The sequence below is a fragment of the Hemibagrus wyckioides genome, linkage group LG28, assembly GCF_019097595.1.
Source record: "Hemibagrus wyckioides isolate EC202008001 linkage group LG28, SWU_Hwy_1.0, whole genome shotgun sequence".
NCBI classification, from domain to species: Eukaryota; Metazoa; Chordata; class Actinopteri; order Siluriformes; family Bagridae; genus Hemibagrus; species Hemibagrus wyckioides.
This window is the reverse complement of record NC_080737.1, coordinates 5,288,965-5,304,906: the sequence shown is the minus strand read 5'-3', so window position 1 is coordinate 5,304,906 and position 15,942 is coordinate 5,288,965. Positions and strand designations below refer to the sequence as shown.

Here is a 15,942-nt window from a genome sequence, read left to right as displayed (position 1 = left end):
CTAACATTAATGCTAACGCTAATGTTGATGTTAATGCTAATGATAATGCTAACGTTGATGCTAATGCCAATGTTAACGCTAATGCTAACATTAATGCTAATGCTAACGTTGATGCTAATGTTACTGCAACATACACATGTGATGTATCAAACCGCTCAGCACAATGAGGGGAAGTGAGTGACGTGTGTCCGGTTGACGTCACATCACGTCACGTGACTCCCACCCACGGGAATTATGGGAAATTGCAAAATTACAGCTACATACACGTGACATACACGTGAGAGGTCACTTGGCGCTACCTCACCAAACACAATAATACAGTAGGACATGAATGCTATTTATGGTACGAAGAAGAGAGCGACAACATCCTTCCATCCTTTAAACATTTCTACACAGACTCCTAGACATGGCGAGGACTAGTATTTCATTATTTTCTAAAGGAACGAATTTGAAATGGCATTTTTGAACGTATTTGTATCTTGGAGTATTCCATTGTGGGCGTGTCCCACTGCACCTACGGCTCTTTTAATACAAGGGTTTGTTGATTGCGCTCGGCAGTAAAGCTAAGATTATTTGTGGATTTATTGACTTATTTCCACGGAACTATCGTAATCCGGCCCTTAATGCTGACGCCAAGCGCATATTTAGTGGTTCCAACTTGTCCAGACTTGGTCAGTGGACTGTTATTTATGGACAAGCTCCGTTCTGCCTTCCGGGTTGTTTCAGTCGAGTTGAGTGACGGTTGAATTGTCCAATCCGCAGAGGGATTGCGTTCGGCTCCCCAGCCTATCAGCTGTAAGTAGGGGTGGGACCTGTCGTATCCTAGGGGTTAGTGCTCGTACTTGTAGCTGTGGCTAATATGGTAAGATGAAATGACAGCATACTTGATATTGTTGTAGATACTGTTCATAAAAACCAGTCGGGAGTTTGTGAGAATGATGTCTAATGTTTACATGCTTTGGTGTCTTTTTGTATCATTGCAAATAAATAAATAAATAAATAATCGCGCTAGCAGCTAATGCTAATCGCTAATGCTAATCGCTAGCTTGGTCTGTGCCATTACTAAGCCTTGGATTGACACAGGTAAATGATGTTGAGATAGAAATGGTTTTGATATAAATCCTGTTATTTCCTGGTTAAAAGCCCATTCTGGTTAACAGGACACATTTACTGTACAAAAAATGTAGAAATTCATAGTAATGTTCTAGTTAAAGATGTTCTAAAGCTAGAAAGGTTAAAAGTGGATGTTAAATGATTCACTAAGGTGTGTTACTGCTGAAAACATGATCATTAATCATAACCTTAACAGCTGACTAAACTAAAACAGGCATAAAATGTCCATTAAAAATGAAGCAGCTAAGAGGAAATGGGCCTCCTTTCAGAATAAAAGCTTACCTTACCCAATAACTTGTGGGAAGAATGGACCTTTTCATTATAATGACGATGACTAGAGAATAGAAAGTCTATTTTATTTTATTGACTGAAACGTTCTGTTGGTGTTGACTTGTTAGTTTAGTCTTTATCTTGATGTGTGCTTTGTGGACAGTCCAGATTTCAAGGAAGGAGCTAAATATTTTTTCTTTTTTACTTTCTTTTTTACTTTTAGGTACGGATGGACGGACAAGCAGAGAGTTGAGCTTCTCTGTATGAGTACAAGAAAAGAGACAACAACAAAGTGAATAACAAAAAGAAGACAAAAACCTTCTCCCTGTGTGGAAAAGACGTAATCCTCGAGAAACCACCTGTGATGGACTTCATTTGAGCTTTCCCAGGTATGTTGGACATTTGAAGTTGTGTTCTCCAATATAAGGTGTTTGTGGCAAAGTTTTACATCTATCTCTCTCTCTTGGTCTGTCTGTCTCTCTCTGTCTCTCCCTCTCTCTCTCTGTCTCTCGCGAGAGTCTGACTTGCCAGCACGGTGTCCGTGTTGTGTGTCCGGTGAGTGTTGAAGAATGTTGTTTAGCAGTCGGTTACGTGGTGGCGCATGAGAACATTGTCTCTGCCTCCAGAATGAACAGTGCCATTGTGGTGTTTCTGAATAATGTTGAAAAAGTCAGAAATCTGATTCAGAAGGGTATTGTGGTGAATAATGAGTCAATACTGGTTTCTCCCCTCAGTTCCCCATCTAAGAAGGTCATTTTGTCCAATGCCCCTCCTTTTATTTCAGATGAGGCCATCTGTAAAGAGCTGTCTCGGTACGGGCGAATTGTTTCCCCTATTAAGAGAATCCCCCTTGGTTGTAAGTCCCCACTGGTCAAACACATGGTTTCTTTTAGGAGGATGGTGTTTATGGTTCTGAAAGAAGGTGTAGAGGAGCTTAATGCTGTTTTTAAATTCAGTGTTGAAGGATTTGATTACAACATCTTTGTTTCTTCTGATGATGATATGAAGTGTTTCAAATGATGTGTTTCAAAAGCATGCGGAGAGGTGAACTCCCGTTGAGCTGCAGGAGGGCCGTCCTGACCCTGCTACCGAAGAAGGGAGACCTGACCCACCTGAAAAACTGGCCCCCGGTCTCACTACTGTGCACTGACTGCAAGCTGCTCTCAGTAGCATTAGCCTCCAGACTGACTAAGGTAATGGAGCAGCTCATTCACCAGGACTAGACGTACTGTGTGCCTGATAGGTCCATATTCGATAACGTGTGTTTAATTCGTGACATTTTGGACATCTCCCGGCTATTGGGCTTAAAGACTGGTCTGATTTCTCTAGATCAGGAAAAGGCTTTTGACCGGGTTGAGCATGAATATTTGTGGAAGGTGCTGGAAGCCTTTTGGTTCAACCCAAGTTTTATAGCCATGATGAGGGTGTTGTACAGTGAAATTGAGAGTGTAGGTTAATGGTGGTTTATGTGCTCCTTTTAGAGTGTACAGAGGGATCAGGCAGGGCTGTTCCCTCTCTGGAATGTTATACTCTATAGCTATTGAACCTCTTTTAAATAAGTTAAGAAGTAATCTCTCTGGTTTTAATATACCACATGCTAATGCCTCAATATGTTTATCAGCTTATGCAGATGATCTGGTAGTGATGATAAACACACAGAATGATGTGAATGTTAAACTGATATTTTAAATGACTTTCAGATTTTATCCTCTGCCAAGGTCAACTGGTCAAAGAGTGAAGCCATTTTAGTTGGGGAGTGGGGAGGTGGGCAACCGTCACTACCAGGAGGCTTAGCATGGAAAAGAGTTGGTTTTAAATATTTGGGTGTCTACCTGGGGAACAACGAGTTTTTAAACAAAAACTGGGAGGGCTCTGTAGAGCATGTAAAGGGCAGACTGAGCAGGTGGAAGTGGCCGGTCCCAAGTTGTCCTACAGGGGGCGAACGCTGGTCATCAACAACCTCGCCGCGTCGTCCCTCTGGCACAAGCTGGCATGCATGGATCCGCCGCAGAACCTGCTAGCAAACATTCAGGCCCTGCTGGTGGACTTCTTCTGGGACGGGCTACACTGGGTTCCTCAGAGTGTTCTCCATCTGCCGAAAGAGGAAGGAGGACAGGGGCTGGTCCAGCTGTCCAGCAGAGCCGCAGCCTTCCGCCTCCAGTTCAGCCAGAGGCTCCTCACTGGACCCAGAGAGCTAGTATGGAGAGCAGCAGCCAGTGGATTATTACGCACAGTTCGAGGACTGGGGCTGGACAAAGCGTTGTTTTTAATGGACACAAAAATGCTGGACTTTTCTGGATTACCAGCTTTTTACCGTGGACTTTTTAAAATCTGGAACTGTTTTAAGAAACAAAACAAAGGCTGCAGAACACTACATTGGCTGCTGGAGGAGCCTCTGGTGTATGGCGAGCGACTGGACATATCCAGTGTGACCGTCCCTGCACTGTCCAGAACTCTCATCTCCTCAGGGATTGTAGCGCTCCGGGAGCTTGTGAACATTGCGGGGTCGGACTTGTTGAGGGCAGAGGACCTGGCAGCGCGTATGGGACTGCGGCCCCTGCGTGTTGTCAATCAGCTCCTACACTGCTGGAAATCTGCACTAACATCAGAGGAGCATGTTCAGCTGATGGACTGTCATCATACAGAGACTGGTCCTGCAGAGGACAATCCCTTTCCCCAGCTGAACATCGCTCCTGACCTCGACGGGTGTGCAGGCCCCCTCCTGGAGTGTCGGGGCGAAGGGGAGATGGACTTTGGGTCAGTGTCGGGGAAGCTGCTCTACAGAACATGTGTAAAGGTTTTAAATAAGAAAAAGCTGAGTGGGAGGGTGGACACCCCATGAGGAAGTGTACATGGTTTTGATGATGATTTTAAACCAGAGTGGAGGGAACTTTACAAACCACCACTAACCAAAAAAGCTGCCAACCTCCAATGGAGGATTTTACACTGTATAATCTCTGTGAACTCTTTTATTTCTGTTTTAAATCCTGATATTGCACATGACTGTCCTTTTTGTTCACAGAGAGAAACAGTTTTTCATGCTTTTATTCACTGCTCCAGGTTACTTCCACTGTTTCTTTCTCTCTCTCTCTCTCTCTCTCTCTCTCTCTCTCTCTCTTTCTCTCCCTCTCTGTCTCTCTTTCAGATTGAGGAGGAATTTGCATGGGCGGTCCTGTTGGGAGGACTTGATGACACCCTCAACCTTTTAAATGAAGCAGGTACATATAACAACCTAGCACTTAGCTTTATGTACTAGCATTTATAAAATTTTAAATAATAAAATGGTAAATAAGGATTTGTTGAAAAAGGTGTGACATGAGGTGAAGAAGAAAGGACAGAAATATGGGCTTTCTTTTAGCACAGGAAAGAAAAACAGATTCTTAATATTTCCAACATTATTTACATTTACATTTTACTGCATGTGGCAGATGCCCATATCCAGAGCGATGTACAATAGTGCTGTGAAGTCTATCAATAAACACAACACTGGTTCATAAGGGTACAGACTCAGGATACCAGCAGCCTGAAACTCTGTTAGGAGGAATTACAGCACAATGTATATTTTTATTTATTTTTTTAAAAATAAAGCAAACAGGGATAAATAAGCACTAGTTTAAGTGTTTCAGGAAGAGGCAGGTCTTCACCCTTTGTTTGAAGACGGTCAGTGACTCGGCTTTAGACACCTAAGGGAAGTTCATTCCCCCACCCTGGTGTCAGAACAGAGAAGAGTCTAGATGTAGACCTACCTCTTACCCTGAGAGATGGTGGACCAGTCCAGCAGTGCTAGTGGACCTGAGGGAGCGAGGTACAGTGTGATATGAGTAATAAGAGATTTGAGGTCAGATGGAGCTGGTCCATTCTTGGCTTTGTAGGCAAGCGTCAGTGTTTTAAATCTAAAGATCTGGACACAGGTCTGTGTCCCACCACACCATCTTCTGATACAGACACACACATGCTGGTGTTTGCATCACGTTGTCCAAGTTCTTGGAAGGCGGGTGTGTAATAGCAGATTTCTGTTTTTTTGGGATTATGCCCCCCTCAAAATGTCACCTCTACTACACCTCACTATAGGTGGTATTTTCTTATCACCAAAATTAAAATGTAAATCCCTCGCTTGCTATTTTTATTCTCGTATATGTGCAAAGACGGCGATGAAAAGAGAAATTAAATGAAGGCATTTTCTGTGTAAAAATTCAAGTGTTAAATGAAAATAAAATCAAAAGATTATTTTGTGATTGTTATTTCAAAAAGCTACACCTGAAATTATAACTAATATTTTGACAGTAACAAAGACAAAAACAAGCAAAATGAAATTTTATTTTTTTAACCACAGAAATAATAAGCTAGCTTGTTAAATAGCATTAAAAAATCCTTATCTTCCCTTCAGAAATCCAGATCCTACATAAACCATACTGTGCCTGACTCTCGGCTTAGGATAGAGTAAAACTGGCTCATAATTACTTTATTTTTTTGTGATTTCACCAATTTTGTTCACCTGGAAGTGTCTATTAGCTTAGCAAAACTAGTACTGTAGGCTAAATTCAGCACTCGCGTGGGTTATGTATCATTAGCAGTGGTGGGCCATCAAGGTCTTATAAAAATAAATAAATAAAATTAAGTGTGTGTAAAATGTCTGAGTATTTAGTTATTATTTTTATTAGTGTAATGTCTATAAAATTGCATATGGTTAGTGTTGTCAAGGTTGAATTGGAAAATCCTACATTAACAAAGTCACTTAAACATCTTATGGTGATTTCAGCTTGCTGGGGCCAGCACCACAGATACTGCTAGCCTTTTGTTGAAAGACTACAAGTCTGATGTCAGGGTAAAAGTGGTAAAAGTATAAGTGATCATCTGACTTTTCTGAAGAGGAAAGACCTTGCAGACTGTAACAGGACCGGTTGAAGTGAAAAGGATTCGCAAACTGATTTCTGCTTTATCATTTATTTTCTATGCATCAAAGAACATTTATTGTATCCATCACCATAACACATCCACATTGATAACAGACTATTAAGGAGACAGGTAAGGAAAGTAAAAAAATAAATAGTAATAAAATAAAAGCTCCAACTTCTCCAGCTGTATTCCACAGGTATCGTCTGAAGCTGCACTCTCGACGGCGTACAGAGAGACCTAACACATCCAATACTGAGAGAAATAAAACAGCTTAGAGCATATCAGTTCATATCCACCTTGTCCCTGTGTGTGTGTGTGTGTGTGTGTGTGTGTGTGTGTGTGTGTGTGTGTGTGTGTCATGTAATTGATATGAATGTGTGTAACGTATTGAGTGGGATATCTCAGAGGGCTCGGACTTCCGGGTCTTCATTTTACATTTTATTTCATCAAATTTCTTGTGTATGAATAAATGACTATTTATATGAAGCCATGAGATTATTATTATTATTATTATTATTATTATTATTTATTTTTTTATTTTATTTTTTTTTACTGGTCTGTACCTTTTCTAACCCATGTTGTCCTAAGAAACTTCAGTTCATGAAATAAACATGTCTCTTGTATCCATGGTGGGATTTCTTTACATACATCTTAATATTGCAGATGAATGATAATTTATTTTTAATGTATTGATTTGAAACGTTTAGATAAAAGGCAAAATGTCAGTATTATAGAGGATTATTGTATTATTGTCAGTGGTATAGAGGAAGTTGGCTATATTTACACACATACAAACACATAAGCATATACACTATTGTTACGTTCCACGTGTGTTTTGTGTATATTATGTTTTTTTCCTCGCTCCTTTTGTGTTGTTTCTTACTCCGCTTCTAGGTCGGTGTTTATTGGCTGACTCAACTGTCAATCATTTTGACGTCATGACGCTCTGCCAATCCACTGATGCTCCGGCTGTATTTAAGGCCGTGACGTGATTGTGTGTGGGGTGCACCACGCCAGTGTACCTCGTGCTCCAACGTGGTCCACAAGTCTCGTGTTCAACACCGTGCTCTCCCGATGCTTAATGTGGGGTGGGGATGTTTTCCCTTAACGTGCCTAACCCTAGGCATGCTTCAAAACTTTGTGTTTGGAAAATGAGTACAGTACAGTAAAACGAATAGACCTGCAACAAGTGGAGATGAGCAAGTTAAGCACTATTTTTATATACACTTTATGACCAAAAGTTTTTGTCTCTCTTTGCAGCTGAACTTGAATGGCACCCCATTCTTAAGCCGTACGGTCTAATATGGAGTTCTCCTTGCAGCTGTAACAGCTTCAACTCTTCTAGGAAGGTTTTCCACAAGGTTTAGGAGTGTTTTTATGGAATCTTTCAACATTGCTGTAGAAGCACAAGCTGGGGAACAATAGTCTGTTTCAGGTGAGGAAGAAAGGAAAAAAATGGGGAAGGAGAGGAAGGAAGAAAAAAGAGAAGAAAAGAAAGGAAAGGAGAGTCAGAATGCCACGTGTGATTTATATGCGCCTGTTTTGTAATTTTTTTTTAATGTGCTTTTTACAAAAGCTTTTTACAAAAATTCAAGTCCTCCTCCCATCCACACTGATCCAGTTCGAATCCCACCTCAGACAAGGATTGAGCCACACCGACCCGGTCCGAATCCCACCTCAGACAAGGATTGATCCACACCGACCTGGTCCGAAATATTGTCTTTTTTTTACATAGACAAGAATAATACAGCACAAGACACACACCATAACAATATACATAAGTGATAAATTATTATAAAATACTAACACAGTATAGAAATCTATAAACAAACTACCAATATTTATATTATTAAATATATATGTTAAAGCACACGCCTAAATAGACTTATAAATGATGATAAAACAAAGAATACATTCAAGTCAAGTCAAGACTGTCCTTTTGACCACATATAGCTGATGCAGTACACAGTGAAATGAGACCACGTTTCTCCAGGACCCTGGTGCTACATAAACAACATAACAACTTATAATTACAAAACACAGAGCTAAGGACAGAAAGTAAGCTTCTAATATATTCTGGCCTTGTCCTGGCTATGTCCAGTTGCTGATGTCCTAGAACGGATTTGTCCTGATCGGCCGAAAGATTTACAGGGTGAGCTGTGATTAACCGGCTGACCCTCACTATCTTTCTTCATTCATAAATAATAATAAACAGGCAGACAACAGACTGGATGGAATTTGTGCATCTTATTACTTTTTTTTTAATTGCTTGGAAACAGTACAGAGAATAGTGCACAACAACTGAACAAACAAACATAATATCAGAATACAGCAAATGAAGGAAAGACAAAAAAAAGGGAAAAAAGAAAAGGAAACACAGTAATGAGAAAACAGCAACCAAACAAACATACAAGAGGGATACAATCAGATACAACTCAAACCAGAAGAAAGAGCAGGCCATCGAAAACTGGGAAAAGATCACAGTTTCCAAGCTTTTTTGTTCTGTGACAACTCAGTTAATGAAAGTTATTGCTTAAATTCTTTTTTAAATACAACAAATAGAGGTCTGGAGTTAGAGGATTTAGATTTGTGAATGTGAAATTTTGCCAATATCAGAATTTGGCTCATTTTGAAGATTTGATGTTTTTCAGCAGGACTGTAATCAGTAAATCCCAACACAACGTCCTTCCAAAATAAAACACTGTCTTTATACATTTTAGATCTAAAAAAAAAATCAAGTAAATCTTGCCAAAACATTGTTGTAAAAGAACAATTCCAAAATAGATGAACAACAGTTTCGTCAAAGGCGTCACACTGGAGGAAATATCACTTTTAAACTTTTTTAAGTCATGGTTTGCTGGATAATATTTATGAATTATTTTGTAGGAAACTTTTTTAATGGGCAGAAAATGGTATGTGGAAGCATCCATACTTTCTTCCAGGAGATCCCTACTGCATTACTCCAGTAAGTAGTAACATATGGTAAGGGACAGTATCCTTCTAGAATAATGAGCGAATGGTTTTATTGTTGCTTTTGCCAGGAGAACTGAAGCACAGCTTACTAATGAAGTTATCAGTCAGGCTAAGGGAGGCTGGTAGTGATGAATGAGTACCCTTCAATAAGGTGAGAGCACCTGATGGAATAGCACCCATAACTATAGAAAATTCTTTTGGCGAGAAAGGAAACTGAAAATGATCAAGAAATTCTTTGTAGGAAAATAAGAGGCCTTGAGAATTAAGTAACTGACTGAGCAATAGAATGTTCTTGTCAAACCAATCTTGGAAAAATATGGATTTATTCTTATAAAGAACATTACAATTGTTCCAAATAAAATATTTATGGGGTGAGACGTTGTGCTTGAATATCAGGGACCAAGCCAAAAGAACCTGCCTGGGAAAAGCTCAGAGAGTAGCTGGTCATTTATCCATTTTATAGTTGCAGGTCAAAAGGAATTCGAGACCACCAAATTGGGAAAAGATGTACAGTAGTTGGGAATGAAGTTCCACAAAGACCATGGGTTCTTCCTAAACTGTTTTAGCCAGTTAATCTTAAAGGTGTAACTTAGAGTACTAAAGTCTAAGAAGTTGAGACCACCTTTTTCAAGTGTGTTCATTACGACAGACTTTTTAATATAATGAACTGATCGCTTCCATAAAAAATGAAAAAGAAGCTGATCAACAACTTTACCAAGTTTGGGGTCTAGAGGGACAGACTGAGCTGCATAAGTGTTGAAAGAACTTCTGCCTTAGAGAGAAGAACTCTACCTCTTAATGAAAGATCTCTTTGTAACTGCTGGTTAAATCTTTTCTGAGTCTTATCAATAAGTGGTTTGTAATTAAGAGTACATTTTTCATTTTGGTCTTTCACAACTAGAACCCCTAAATAAGTGACATTATCTTTCACTGGGATATTATGAAGAAAAGAATCAGCACAGTCTTTAATAGCAAAGAGTTCACATTTCTGTAAATGTAATTGTAAGCCAGAGGCTTCTGAAAATAAACTGACAGCCCTAATTGCCAGGGGAATCTGGGTAGCATCTTTAAGAAAAAGGGTTGTGTCATCTGCAAGTTGTCTGATAATCACCTCTCTTCCAGCAATGGATATACCTCTTAAACTACTCGCTTTTATCTGATCACAAAGAAGCTGAGCTGCAATCAGAAAAAGGTAAGCGGAGATTGGACATCCCTGTCTAATGCCTCTCGAAGTGTCAAAACGTCGAGTTGAACCATGTTTTATAATCACTGAACTGTTACCTTTTCTATACAAGGCTTTAATGGCATTACAGAAGAATTCCCCAAATCCATATTTTTTAAGACACTGAAAAATATAATTGTGTTCAAACGTATCAAAAGCTTTATAAACATCTAGAAATAGAAGAAAACTATCATCAGCTATCAAATTTGAGTAGTCTAAAAAGTTTAAAAGACAGATTGTGACTCATCTATTATAGAATTGAGAGCATTCTTGATTCTTTTGGAGAATACTGGGGCCAAAATTTTATAGTCATTGTTTAACAAGGTAATTCCATTCCATTTGGGGATGAGGGATTTTATTCCCTGAGATAAACTGGGAGGAAGTTCGAGGTTTTGGATACTCTCAGAGAAAACTTTTAAAAGAAAAAGGGCAAGAATGAATGTGAATTGTTTATAAAGTTCTACAAAGATGCCATAATTACCAGGTGATTTAATACACTTCAGAGATTTTATAGCATCAACAACCTCTTCCAGGAGTATGTTCTCATCACAGCATTCTTTATCTAAATCACTGATGCACTTACTTTATTCCAGAGAGTTTAAAAATTGAGTAGAAAAATCAGCACAATAACTAGATTATTGTTTGAGGCAACTAGATTATTATAACTAGATTATTGCTTAAAGCTTCGTTTAGTCCATTTACTGTAACTGTAACTCTGTAACTAACAGAATCTTTTAACCCCCTGGTATTAAGTGAAACAATCAATAAAGACATAGAACAAAAGCAAACAATGCAGTGGAAAAGAGAAAAATAGCGAGGAAAAAACCACAAGCAAATACGTAGCTCTTCTGAGCTGCATCACTTACTACAAGGAACAAACACACAAGCCTTTAAATTAAAGTGTCCTGAGTCAGTAGTCTCAAAGTAATAATGCTGCTATCAGCAGCAAAGGAATACAGTGTATAAATTATATATATTTATTCAATATTTATTCAATAGCTTCTAGGTCATGTGACCCTGTGACCCCAAAACTAGTACCAAAATAACCTACTTGGTCATCCCTACAAGGTACACCACTTGCTATCCCAAAATATGTCTTCATTGATTTTTATTTATTTGTTTATTTTCTTTATTTGTTTAATTCCTTTCTTATTTAAAAAAAACCAAGTCATTTCTTTCTCACGATTAAACACAGTGTTTTAGTGTTATTACTCAGTGCTCTTCATAAACACAGTGTTTTAGTGTTATTACTCAGTGTTCTTCATAAACACAGTGTTTTAGTGTTATTACTCAGTGCTCTTCATAAACACAGTGTTTTAGTGTTATTACTCAGTGTTCTTCATAAACACAGTGTTTTAGTGTTATTACTCAGTGTTCTTCATAAACACAGTGTTTTAGTGTTATTACTCAGTGTTCTTCATAAACACAGTGTTTTAGTGTTATTACTCAGTGTTCTTCATAAACACAGTGTTTTAGTGTTATTACTCAGTGCTCTTCATAAACAGTGTTTTAGTGTTATTACTCAGTGTTCTTCATAAACACAGTGTTTTAGTGTTATTACTCAGTGTTCTTCTTAAACACAGTGTTTTAGTGTTATTACTCAGTGTTCTTCATAAACACAGTGTTTTAGTGTTATTACTCAGTGTTCTTCTTAAACACAGTGTTTTAGTGTTATTACTCAGTGTTCTTCATAAACACAGTGTTTTAGTGTTATTACTCAGTGTTCTTCATAAACACAGTGTTTTAGTGTTATTACTCAGTGTTCTTCATAAACACAGTGTTTTAGTGTTATTACTCAGTGTTCTTCATAAACACAGTGTTTTAGTGTTATTACTCAGTGTTCTTCATAAACACAGTGTTTTAGTGTTATTACTCAGTGTTCTTCATAAACACAGTGTTTTAGTGTTATTACTCAGTGTTCTTCATAAACACAGTGTTTTAGTGTTATTACTCAGTGTTCTTCATAAACACAGTGTTTTAGTGTTATTACTCAGTGTTCTTCATAAACACAGTGTTTTAGTGTTATTACTCAGTGTTCTTCATAAACACAGTGTTTTAGTGTTATTACTCAGTGTTCTTCATAAACACAGTGTTTTAGTGTTATTACTCAGTGTTCTTCTTAAACACAGTGTTTTAGTGTTATTACTCAGTGTTCTTCATAAACACAGTGTTTTAGTGTTATTACTCAGTGTTCTTCTTAAACAGTGTTTTAGTGTTATTACTCAGTGTTCTTCATAAACACAGTGTTTTAGTGTTATTACTCAGTGTTCTTCATAAACACAGTGTTTTAGTGTTATTACTCAGTGTTCTTCATAAACAGTGTTTTAGTGTTATTACTCAGTGTTCTTCTTAAACAGTGTTTTAGTGTTATTACTCAGTGTTCTTCTTAAACAGTGTTTTAGTGTTATTACTCAGTGTTCTTCTTAAACACGGTGTTTTAGTGTTATTACTCAGTGCTCTTCTTAAACACGGTGTTTTAGTGTTATTACTCAGTGTTCTTCTTAAACACGGTGTTTTAGTGTTACTCAGTGCTCTTCATAAACACAGTGTTTTAGTGTTATTACTCAGTGTTCTTCTTAAACAGTGTTTTAGTGTTATTACTCAGTGTTCTTCTTAAACAGTGTTTTAGTGTTATTACTCAGTGTTCTTCTTAAACACGGTGTTTTAGTGTTATTACTCAGTGCTCTTCTTAAACACGGTGTTTTAGTGTTATTACTCAGTGTTCTTCTTAAACACGGTGTTTTAGTGTTATTACTCAGTGCTCTTCATAAACACAGTGTTTTAGTGTTATTACTCAGTGTTCTTCATAAACACAGTGTTTTAGTGTTATTACTCAGTGTTCTTCTTAAACAGTGTTTTAGTGTTATTACTCAGTGTTCTTCATAAACACAGTGTTTTAGTGTTATTACTCAGTGTTCTTCATAAACACAGTGTTTTAGTGTTATTACTCAGTGTTCTTCTTAAACACAGTGTTTTAGTGTTATTACTCAGTGTTCTTCTTAAACAGTGTTTTAGTGTTATTACTCAGTGTTCTTCATAAACACAGTGTTTTAGTGTTATTACTCAGTGTTCTTCATAAACACAGTGTTTTAGTGTTATTACTCAGTGTTCTTCATAAACACAGTGTTTTAGTGTTATTACTCAGTGTTCTTCATAAACAGTGTTTTAGTGTTATTACTCAGTGTTCTTCATAAACACAGTGTTTTAGTGTTATTACTCAGTGTTCTTCATAAACACAGTGTTTTAGTGTTATTACTCAGTGTTCTTCTTAAACACAGTGTTTTAGTGTTATTACTCAGTGTTCTTCATAAACACAGTGTTTTAGTGTTATTACTCAGTGTTCTTCATAAACACAGTGTTTTAGTGTTATTACTCAGTGTTCTTCATAAACACAGTGTTTTAGTGTTATTACTCAGTGTTCTTCATAAACACAGTGTTTTAGTGTTATTACTCAGTGTTCTTCTTAAACACAGTGTTTTAGTGTTATTACTCAGTGTTCTTCTTAAACACAGTGTTTTAGTGTTATTACTCAGTGTTCTTCATAAACACAGTGTTTTAGTGTTATTACTCAGTGTTCTTCATAAACACAGTGTTTTAGTGTTATTACTCAGTGTTCTTCATAAACACAGTGTTTTAGTGTTATTACTCAGTGTTCTTCATAAACACAGTGTTTTAGTGTTATTACTCAGTGTTCTTCTTAAACACAGTGTTTTAGTGTTATTACTCAGTGCTCTTCATAAACACAGTGTTTTAGTGTTATTACTCAGTGTTCTTCATAAACAGTGTTTTAGTGTTATTACTCAGTGTTCTTCATAAACACAGTGTTTTAGTGTTATTACTCAGTGTTCTTCATAAACACAGTGTTTTAGTGTTATTACTCAGTGTTCTTCTTAAACACAGTGTTTTAGTGTTATTACTCAGTGTTCTTCTTAAACAGTGTTTTAGTGTTATTACTCAGTGTTCTTCTTAAACACAGTGTTTTAGTGTTATTACTCAGTGCTCTTCTTAAACACAGTGTTTTAGTGTTATTACTCAGTGTTCTTCATAAACACAGTGTTTTAGTGTTATTACTCAGTGTTCTTCTTAAACAGTGTTTTAGTGTTATTACTCAGTGTTCTTCATAAACACAGTGTTTTAGTGTTATTACTCAGTGTTCTTCTTAAACAGTGTTTTAGTGTTATTACTCAGTGTTCTTCTTAAACACAGTGTTTTAGTGTTATTACTCAGTGTTCTTCTTAAACACAGTGTTTTAGTGTTATTACTCAGTGTTCTTCTTAAACACAGTGTTTTAGTGTTATTACTCAGTGTTCTTCATAAACACAGTGTTTTAGTGTTATTACTCAGTGTTCTTCATAAACACAGTGTTTTAGTGTTATTACTCAGTGTTCTTCTTAAACACAGTGTTTTAGTGTTATTACTCAGTGTTCTTCTTAAACACAGTGTTTTAGTGTTATTACTCAGTGCTCTTCATAAACACAGTGTTTTAGTGTTATTACTCAGTGTTCTTCATAAACACAGTGTTTTAGTGTTATTACTCAGTGTTCTTCATAAACACAGTGTTTTAGTGTTATTACTCAGTGTTCTTCTTAAACAGTGTTTTAGTGTTATTACTCAGTGTTCTTCATAAACACAGTGTTTTAGTGTTATTACTCAGTGTTCTTCATAAACACAGTGTTTTAGTGTTATTACTCAGTGTTCTTCTTAAACACAGTGTTTTAGTGTTATTACTCAGTGCTCTTCATAAACACAGTGTTTTAGTGTTATTACTCAGTGTTCTTCATAAACAGTGTTTTAGTGTTATTACTCAGTGTTCTTCTTAAACACAGTGTTTTAGTGTTATTACTCAGTGTTCTTCATAAACACAGTGTTTTAGTGTTATTACTCAGTGTTCTTCTTAAACAGTGTTTTAGTGTTATTACTCAGTGTTCTTCATAAACACAGTGTTTTAGTGTTATTACTCAGTGCTCTTCATAAACACAGTGTTTTAGTGTTATTACTCAGTGTTCTTCTTAAACACAGTGTTTTAGTGTTATTACTCAGTGTTCTTCATAAACAGTGTTTTAGTGTTATTACTCAGTGTTCTTCATAAACACAGTGTTTTAGTGTTATTACTCAGTGTTCTTCATAAACACAGTGTTTTAGTGTTATTACTCAGTGTTCTTCATAAACACAGTGTTTTAGTGTTATTACTCAGTGTTCTTCATAAACACAGTGTTTTAGTGTTATTACTCAGTGTTCTTCATAAACACAGTGTTTTAGTGTTATTACTCAGTGCTCTTCATAAACACAGTGTTTTAGTGTTATTACTCAGTGTTCTTCATAAACACAGTGTTTTAGTGTTATTACTCAGTGCTCTTCATAAACAGTGTTTTAGTGTTATTACTCAGTGTTCTTCATAAACACAGTGTTTTAGTGTTATTACTCAGTGCTCTTCATAAACAGTGTTTTAGTGTTATTACTCAGTGTTC

General features: G+C 36.9%; 1 long non-coding RNA gene across 2 annotated transcripts; it reads left to right on the top strand.

The window, feature by feature from the left end:
• Positions 1 to 312: 312 nt before the first annotated feature.
• Positions 313 to 5,255, top strand: LOC131348328 (uncharacterized). Of its 2 annotated transcripts, none has more exons than XR_009203920.1 (3): positions 313 to 795; positions 1,607 to 1,772; positions 4,529 to 5,255. It is a non-coding gene; the product is annotated as an uncharacterized LOC131348328 (long non-coding RNA). The 2 variants fall into 2 exon arrangements; XR_009203921.1 differs by having other exon boundaries at positions 774 to 862.
• Positions 5,256 to 15,942: the final 10,687 nt, after the last annotated feature.